This window comes from Ranitomeya variabilis, chromosome 5, assembly GCF_051348905.1.
Source record: "Ranitomeya variabilis isolate aRanVar5 chromosome 5, aRanVar5.hap1, whole genome shotgun sequence".
NCBI lineage: Eukaryota > Metazoa > Chordata > Amphibia > Anura > Dendrobatidae > Ranitomeya > Ranitomeya variabilis.
The window spans coordinates 593,209,399-593,219,039 of record NC_135236.1 but is presented as its reverse complement, the minus strand read 5'-3'; the positions used below and the strand labels follow the sequence as shown (position 1 = coordinate 593,219,039).

General features: G+C 34.1%; 4 non-coding genes across 4 annotated transcripts; all 4 read left to right on the top strand.

The window, feature by feature from the left end:
• The first annotated feature begins 219 nt into the window (after window positions 1-219).
• Window positions 220-301, top strand: TRNAL-AAG (transfer RNA leucine (anticodon AAG)). Its single transcript has one exon. It is a non-coding gene; the product is annotated as a tRNA-Leu (tRNA).
• Window positions 302-2,921: 2,620 nt separating this feature from the next.
• TRNAL-AAG (transfer RNA leucine (anticodon AAG)) lies at window positions 2,922-3,003 on the top strand. Its single transcript has one exon. It is a non-coding gene; the product is annotated as a tRNA-Leu (tRNA).
• Window positions 3,004-3,959: 956 nt separating this feature from the next.
• On the top strand, window positions 3,960-4,041 carry TRNAL-UAG (transfer RNA leucine (anticodon UAG)). The gene has a single exon. It is a non-coding gene; the product is annotated as a tRNA-Leu (tRNA).
• A 2,933-nt stretch (window positions 4,042-6,974) lies between these two features.
• TRNAL-AAG (transfer RNA leucine (anticodon AAG)) lies at window positions 6,975-7,056 on the top strand. The gene has a single exon. It is a non-coding gene; the product is annotated as a tRNA-Leu (tRNA).
• The last annotated feature ends 2,585 nt before the right edge of the window (window positions 7,057-9,641 follow it).

Below are 9,641 nucleotides of genomic sequence, written 5' to 3'. Positions count from 1 at the left end.
TTTGAAAACCTTTTCAGCTTATATTTATGATTTTGCTAATAGAAAAATTAGCATATTTTTGTATGAGTGCGTGCTTTGCTTTTTTGGAAAAGACAAAAGATAGAATCATTGCTTTTTCCTTTTTGTTTAGAGACCTATCCATTTTCCACAATGCACAAGTTTAAAATGTAGTCAGATACACTAAACTTACTCTAAGGAAGCTCTTTTAATGACGCATTAGGTAGCATGGCCGAGCGGTCTAAGGCGCTGGATTAAGGCTCCAGTCTCTTCGGAGGCGTGGGTTCAAATCCCACTGCTGCCAGTATTATGAGGTTTTGAGAACCCTTTGATCTAATTCTGAGTATTTTGTATTTCCATGAGTGTGTGCATTTCTGATTTGGAAAAGACAGTTGAAAGAATCATTGATTGTTCCTATTGTTTAGAGACTTACCTAAATTTTAACAGACTTGTGGGTTCAAATGCCACTAGTATGAGTTCTTTTAAACCTTTTTATCTTATTCTTATAATTATGCTAACATGCAAAATTAGCATATGCTTTAAACCCACTGCTGCCAGTATTATGAGATCTTGAAATGTTTTTGTACTTATTCTTATGATTTTGCTAACATGCAAATTAGCATGTGATTTAATCTTCTTTTGTATTTGCATGATTTTCCAGTTTTCAGTTCAGATAAAGACTGTTGAAAGAATCCTTGCTTTTTTCTAATGTTTAGAGACATGCCCATTCAAATGCCACTGCTGCCATTATTATGAGGTTTTGAGAACCCTTTGATCTAATTCTTATGATTTTGTATTTTCATGAGTGTGTTAATTTCTGTTTAGGAAGAGACAGTTGAAAGAATCTTTGATTTTTCCTATTGTTAAGAGACTTACCCATATTCCAACAGACTTGTGAGTTCAAATCCCACTGCTGCCACTAGTATGAGTTCTTTTAAACCTTTTTATCTTATTCTTATAATTATGCTAACATGCAAAATTAGCATATGCTTTAAACCCACTGCTGCCAGTATTATGAGATCTTGAAATGTTTTTGTACTTATTCTTATGATTTTGCTAGCATGCAAATTAGCATGTGATTTAATCTTCTTTTGTATTTGCATGATTTTGCAGTTTTCAGTTCAGATAAAGACTGTTGAAAGAATCCTTGCTTTTTTCTAATGTTTAGAGACATGCCTATTTTCCAAAATGTACTAATTTTAAATGTTGTCAAATGTACTTCACTTTCTCTAAGGAAGCTTAATTAACCATGCTGTTTAGGGTAGCATGGCCGAGTGGTCTAAGGCGCTGGCTTTAGGCTCCAGTCTCTTTGGAGGCGTGGGTTCAAATCCCACTGCTGCCAACATATTGAGGTTTTGAAAACCTTTTCAGCTTATATTTATGATTTTGCTAACAGAAAAATTAGCATATTTTTGTATGAGTGCGTGCTTTGCTTTTTTGGAAAAGACAAAAGATAGAATCATTGCTTTTTCCTTTTTGTTTAGAGACCTATCCATTTTCCACAATGCACAAGTTTAAAATGTAGTCAGATACACGAAACTTACTCTAAGGAAGCTCTTTTAATGATGCATTAGGTAGCATGGCCGAGCGGTCTAAGGCGCTGGATTAAGGCTCCAGTCTCTTAGGAGGCGTGGGTTCAAATCACACTGCTGCCAGTATTATGAGGTTTTGAGAACCCTTTGATCTAATTCTGAGTATTTTGTATTTCCATGAGTGTGTGCATTTCTGTTTTGGAAAAGACAGTTGAAAGAATCATTGATTGTTCCTATTGTTTAGAGACTTACCTAAATTTTAACAGACTTGTGGGTTCAAATGCCACTAGTATGAGTTCTTTTAAACCTTTTTATCTTATTCTTATAATTATGCTAACATGCAAAATTAGCATATGCTTTAAACCCACTGCTGCCAGTATTATGAGATCTTGAAATGTTTTTGTACTTATTCTTATGATTTTGCTAACATGCAAATTAGCATGTGATTTAATCTTCTTTTGTATTTGCATGATTTTCCAGTTTTCAGTTCAGATAAAGACTGTTGAAAGAATCCTTGCTTTTTTCTAATGTTTAGAGACATGCCCATTCAAATGCCACTGCTGCCATTATTATGAGGTTTTGAGAACCCTTTGATCTAATTCTTATGATTTTGTATTTTCATGAGTGTGTTAATTTCTGTTTAGGAAGAGACAGTTGAAAGAATCTTTGATTTTTCCTATTGTTAAGAGACTTACCCATATTCCAACAGACTTGTGAGTTCAAATCCCACTGCTGCCACTAGTATGAGTTCTTTTAAACCTTTTTATCTCATTCTTATAATTATGCTAACATGCAAAATTAGCATATGCTTTAATCTCACTGCTGCCAGTATAATGAGATCTTGAAATGTTTTTGTACTTATTCTTATGATTTTGCTAGCATGCAAATTAGCATGTGATATAATCTTCTTTTGTATTTGTATGATTTAGCAGTTTTCAGTTAAGATAAAGACCGTTGATAGAATCTTTGTTTTTGCCTAATGTTTAGAGACATGCCCATTTTCCAAAATGTACTAATTTTAAATGTTGTCAAATGTATTTCACTTTCTCTAAGGAAGCTTAATTAACCATACTGATTAAGGTAGCATGGCCGAGTGGTCTAAGGCGCTGGATTTAGGCTCCAGTCTCTTTGGAGGCGTGGGTTCAAATCCCCCTGCTGCCAACATATTGAGGTTTTGAAAACCTTTTCAGCTTATATTTATGATTTTGCTAATAGAAAAATTAGCATATTTTTGTATGAGTGCGTGCTTTGCTTTTTTGGAAAAGACAAAAGATAGAATCATTGCTTTTTCCTTTTTGTTTAGAGACCTATCCATTTTCCACAATGCACAAGTTTAAAATGTAGTCAGATACACTAAACTTACTCTAAGGAAGCTCTTTTAATGACGCATTAGGTAGCATGGCCGAGCGGTCTAAGGCGCTGGATTAAGGCTCCAGTCTCTTCGGAGGCGTGGGTTCAAATCCCACTGCTGCCAGTATTATGAGGTTTTGAGAACCCTTTGATCTAATTCTGAGTATTTTGTATTTCCATGAGTGTGTGCATTTCTGATTTGGAAAAGACAGTTGAAAGAATCATTGATTGTTCCTATTGTTTAGAGACTTACCTAAATTTTAACAGACTTGTGGGTTCAAATGCCACTAGTATGAGTTCTTTTAAACCTTTTTATCTTATTCTTATAATTATGCTAACATGCAAAATTAGCATATGCTTTAAACCCACTGCTGCCAGTATTATGAGATCTTGAAATGTTTTTGTACTTATTCTTATGATTTTGCTAACATGCAAATTAGCATGTGATTTAATCTTCTTTTGTATTTGCATGATTTTCCAGTTTTCAGTTCAGATAAAGACTGTTGAAAGAATCCTTGCTTTTTTCTAATGTTTAGAGACATGCCCATTCAAATCCCACTGCTGCCATTATTATGAGGTTTTGAGAACCCTTTGATCTAATTCTTATGATTTTGTATTTTCATGAGTGTGTTAATTTCTGTTTAGGAAGAGACAGTTGAAAGAATCTCTGATTTTTCCTATTGTTAAGAGACTTACCCATATTCCAACAGACTTGTGAGTTCAAATCCCACTGCTGCCACTAGTATGAGTTCTTTTAAACCTTTTTATCTCATTCTTATAATTATGCTAACATGCAAAATTAGCATATGCTTTAATCTCACTGCTGCCAGTATAATGAGATCTTGAAATGTTTTTGTACTTATTCTTATGATTTTGCTAGCATGCAAATTAGCATGTGATATAATCTTCTTTTGTATTTGTATGATTTAGCAGTTTTCAGTTAAGATAAAGACCGTTGATAGAATCTTTGTTTTTGCCTAATGTTTAGAGACATGCCCATTTTCCAAAATGTACTAATTTTAAATGTTGTCAAATGTACTTCACTTTCTCTAAGGAAGCTTAATTAACCATACTGTTTAAGGTAGCATGGCCGAGTGGTCTAAGGCGCTGGATTTAGGCTCCAGTCTCTTTGGAGGCGTGGGTTCAAATCCCACTGCTGCCAACATGTTGAGGTTTTGAAAACCTTTTCAGCTTATATTTATGATTTTGCTAATAGAAAAATTAGCATATTTTTGTATGAGTGCGTGCTTTGCTTTTTTGGAAAAGACAAAAGATAGAATCATTGCTTTTTCCTTTTTGTTTAGAGACCTATCCATTTTCCACAATGCACAAGTTTAAAATGTAGTCAGATACACTAAACTTACTCTAAGGAAGCTCTTTTAATGACGCATTAGTTAGCATGGCCGAGCGGTCTAAGGCGCTGGATTAAGGCTCCAGTCTCTTCGGAGGCGTGGGTTCAAATCCCGCTGCTGCTAGTATTATGAGGTTTTGAGAACCCTTTGATCTAATTCTGAGTATTTTGTATTTCCATGAGTGTGTGCATTTCTGTTTTGGAAAAGACAGTTGAAAGAATCATTGATTGTTCCTATTGTTTAGAGACTTACCTAAATTTTAACAGACTTGTGGGTTCAAATGCCACTAGTATGAGTTCTTTTAAACCTTTTTATCTTATTCTTATAATTATGCTAACATGCAAAATTAGCATATGCTTTAAACCCACTGCTGCCAGTATTATGAGATCTTGAAATGTTTTTGTACTTATTCTTATGATTTTGCTAACATGCAAATTAGCATGTGATTTAATCTTCTTTTGTATTTGCATGATTTTCCAGTTTTCAGTTCAGATAAAGACTGTTGAAAGAATCCTTGCTTTTTTCTAATGTTTAGAGACATGCCCATTCAAATCCCACTGCTGCCATTATTATGAGGTTTTGAGAACCCTTTGATCTAATTCTTATGATTTTGTATTTTCATGAGTGTGTTAATTTCTGTTTAGGAAAAGACAGTTGAAAGAATCATTGATTTTTCCTATTGTTAAGAGACTTACCCATATTCCAACAGACTTGTGAGTTCAAATCCCACTGCTGCCACTAGTATGAGTTCTTTTAAACCTTTTTATCTCATTCTTATAATTATGCTAACATGCAAAATTAGCATATGCTTTAATCTCACTGCTGCCAGTATAATGAGATCTTGAAATGTTTTTGTATTTATTCTTATGATTTTGCTAGCATGCAAATTAGCATGTGATATAATCTTCTTTTGTATTTGTATGATTTAGCAGTTTTCAGTTAAGATAAAGACCGTTGATAGAATCTTTGTTTTTGCCTAATGTTTAGAGACATGCCCATTTTCCAAAATGTACTAATTTTAAATGTTGTCAAATGTACTTCACTTTCTCTAAGGAAGCTTAATTAACCATGCTGTTTAAGGTAGCATGGCCGAGTGGTCTAAGGCGCTGGATTTAGGCTTCAGTCTCTTTGGAGGCGTGGGTTCAAATCCCACTGCTGCCAACATATTGAGGTTTTGAAAACTTTTTCAGCTTATATTTATGATTTTGCTAATAGAAAAATTAGCATATTTTTGTATGAGTGCGTGCTTTGCTTTTTTGGAAAAGACAAAAGATAGAATCATTGCTTTTTCCTTTTTGTTTAGAGACCTATCCATTTTCCACAATGCACAAGTTTAAAATGTAGTCAGATACACTAAACTTACTCTAAGGAAGCTCTTTTAATGATGCATTAGGTAGCATGGCCGAGCGGTCTAAGGCGCTGGATTAAGGCTCCAGTCTCTTCGGAGGCGTGGGTTCAAATCCCGCTGCTGCTAGTATTATGAGGTTTTGAGAACCCTTTGATCTAATTCTGAGTATTTTGTATTTCCATGAGTGTGTGCATTTCTGTTTTGGAAAAGACAGTTGAAAGAATCATTGATTGTTCCTATTGTTTAGAGACTTACCTAAATTTTAACAGACTTGTGGGTTCAAATGCCACTAGTATGAGTTCTTTTAAACCTTTTTATCTTATTCTTATAATTATGCTAACATGCAAAATTAGCATATGCTTTAAACCCACTGCTGCCAGTATTATGAGATCTTGAAATGTTTTTGTACTTATTCTTATGATTTTGCTAACATGCAAATTAGCATGTGATTTAATCTTCTTTTGTATTTGCATGATTTTCCAGTTTTCAGTTCAGATAAAGACTGTTGAAAGAATCCTTGCTTTTTTCTAATGTTTAGAGACATGCCCATTCAAATCCCACTGCTGCCATTATTATGAGGTTTTGAGAACCCTTTGATCTAATTCTTATGATTTTGTATTTTCATGAGTGTGTTAATTTCTGTTTAGGAAAAGACAGTTGAAAGAATCATTGATTTTTCCTATTGTTAAGAGACTTACCCATATTCCAACAGACTTGTGAGTTCAAATCCCACTGCTGCCACTAGTATGAGTTCTTTTAAACCTTTTTATCTCATTCTTATAATTATGCTAACATGCAAAATTAGCATATGCTTTAATCTCACTGCTGCCAGTATTATGAGATCTTGAAATGTTTTTGTACTTATTCTTATGATTTTGCTAGCATGCAAATTAGCATGTGATATAATCTTCTTTTGTATTTGTATGATTTAGCAGTTTTCAGTTAAGATAAAGACCGTTGATAGAATCTTTGTTTTTGCCTAATGTTTAGAGACATGCCCATTTTCCAAAATGTACTAATTTTAAATGTTGTCAAATGTACTTCACTTTCTCTAAGGAAGCTTAATTAACCATGCTGTTTAAGGTAGCATGGCCGAGTGGTCTAAGGCGCTGGATTTAGGCTCCAGTCTCTTTGGAGGCGTGGGTTCAAATCCCACTGCTGCTAACATATTGAGGTTTTGAAAACCTTTTCAGCTTATATTTATGATTTTGCTAATAGAAAAATTAGCATATTTTTGTATGAGTGCGTGCTTTGCTTTTTTGGAAAAGACAAAAGATAGAATCATTGCTTTTTCCTTTTTGTTTAGAGACCTATCCATTTTCCACAATTCACAAGTTTAAAATGTAGTCAGATACACTAAACTTACTCTCAGGAAGCTCTTTTAATGATGCATTAGGTAGCATGGCCGAGCGGTCTAAGGCGCTGGATTAAGGCTCCAGTCTCTTTGGAGGCGTGGGTTCAAATCCCACTGCTGCCAGTATTATGAGGTTTTGAGAACCCTTTGATCTAATTCTGAGGATTTTGTATTTCCATGAGTGTGTGCATTTCTGTTTTGGAAAAGACAGTTTTAGACTTTAGTTTAGAGACTTACCTAAATTTTAACAGACTTGTGGGTTCAAATGCCACTAGGTTTTGAGAACCCTTTGATCTAATTCTGAGTATTTTGTATTTCCATGAGTGTGTGCATTTCTGTTTTGGAAAAGACAGTTGAAAGAATCATTGATTGTTCCTATTGTTTAGAGACTTACCTAAATTTTAACAGACTTGTGGGTTCAAATGCCACTAGTATGAGTTCTTTTAAACCTTTTTATCTTATTCTTATAATTATGCTAACATGCAAAATTAGCATATGCTTTAAACCCACTGCTGCCAGTATTATGAGATCTTGAAATGTTTTTGTACTTATTCTTATGATTTTGCTAACATGCAAATTAGCATGTGATTTAATCTTCTTTTGTATTTGCATGATTTTCCAGTTTTCAGTTCAGATAAAGACTGTTGAAAGAATCCTTGCTTTTTTCTAATGTTTAGAGACATGCCCATTCAAATCCCACTGCTGCCATTATTATGAGGTTTTGAGAACCCTTTGATCTAATTCTTATGATTTTGTATTTTCATGAGTGTGTTAATTTCTGTTTAGGAAGAGACAGTTGAAAGAATCTTTGATTTTTCCTATTGTTAAGAGACTTACCCATATTCCAACAGACTTGTGAGTTCAAATCCCACTGCTGCCACTAGTATGAGTTCTTTTAAACCTTTTTATCTCATTCTTATAATTATGCTAACATGCAAAATTAGCTTATGCTTTAATCTCACTGCTGCCAGTATAATGAGATCTTGAAATGTTTTTGTACTTTTTCTTATGATTTTGCTAGCATGCAAATTAGCATGTGATATAATCTTCTTTTGTATTTGTATGATTTAGCAGTTTTCAGTTAAGATAAAGACCGTTGATAGAATCTTTGTTTTTGCCTAATGTTTAGAGACATGCCCATTTTCCAAAATGTACTAATTTTAAATGTTGTCAAATGTACTTCACTTTCTCTAAGGAAGCTTAATTAACCATGCTGTTTAAGGTAGCATGGCCGAGTGGTCTAAGGCGCTGGATTAAGGCTCCAGTCTGTTCGGAGGCGTGGGTTCAAATCCCACTGCTGCCAACATATTGAGGTTTTGAAAACCTTTTCAGCTTATATTTATGATTTTGCTAATAGAAAAATTAGCATATTTTTGTATGAGTGCGTGCTTTGCTTTTTTGGAAAAGACAAAAGATAGAATCATTGCTTTTTCCTTTTTGTTTAGAGACCTATCCATTTTCCACAATGCACAAGTTTAAAATGTAGTCAGATACACTAAACTTACTCTAAGGAAGCTCTTTTAATGATGCATTATGTAGCATGGCCGAGCGGTCTAAGGCGCTGGATTAAGGCTCCAGTCTCTTCGGAGGCGTGGGTTCAAATCCCACTGCTGCCAGTATTATGATGTTTTGAGAACCCTTTGATCTAATTCTGAGGATTTTGTATTTCCATTAGTGTGTGCATTTCTGTTTTGGAAAAGACAGTTTTCGACTTTAGTTTAGAGACTTACCTAAATTTTAACAGACTTGAGGGTTCAAATGCCACTAGTATGAGTTCTTTTAAACCTTTTTATCTTATTCTTATAATTATGCTAACATGCAAAATTAGCATATGCTTTAAACCCACTGCTGCCAGTATTATGAGATCTTGAAATGTTTTTGTACTTATTCTTATGATTTTGCTAACATGCAAATTAGCATGTGATTTAATCTTCTTTTGTATTTGCATGATTTTCCAGTTTTCAGTTCAGATAAAGACTGTTGAAAGAATCCTTGCTTTTTTCTAATGTTTAGAGACATGCCCATTCAAATGCCACTGCTGCCATTATTATGAGGTTTTGAGAACCCTTTGATCTAATTCTTATGATTTTGTATTTTCATGAGTGTGTTAATTTCTGTTTAGGAAGAGACAGTTGAAAGAATCTTTGATTTTTCCTATTGTTAAGAGACTTACCCATATTCCAACAGACTTGTGAGTTCAAATCCCACTGCTGCCACTAGTATGAGTTCTTTTAAACCTTTTTATCTTATTCTTATAATTATGCTAACATGCAAAATTAGCATATGCTTTAAACCCACTGCTGCCAGTATTATGAGATCTTGAAATGTTTTTGTACTTATTCTTATGATTTTGCTAGCATGCAAATTAGCATGTGATTTAATCTTCTTTTGTATTTGCATGATTTTGCAGTTTTCAGTTCAGATAAAGACTGTTGAAAGAATCCTTGCTTTTTTCTAATGTTTAGAGACATGCCTATTTTCCAAAATGTACTAATTTTAAATGTTGTCAAATGTACTTCACTTTCTCTAAGGAAGCTTAATTAACCATGCTGTTTAGGGTAGCATGGCCGAGTGGTCTAAGGCGCTGGCTTTAGGCTCCAGTCTCTTTGGAGGCGTGGGTTCAAATCCCACTGCTGCCAACATATTGAGGTTTTGAAAACCTTTTCAGCTTATATTTATGATTTTGCTAACAGAAAAATTAGCATATT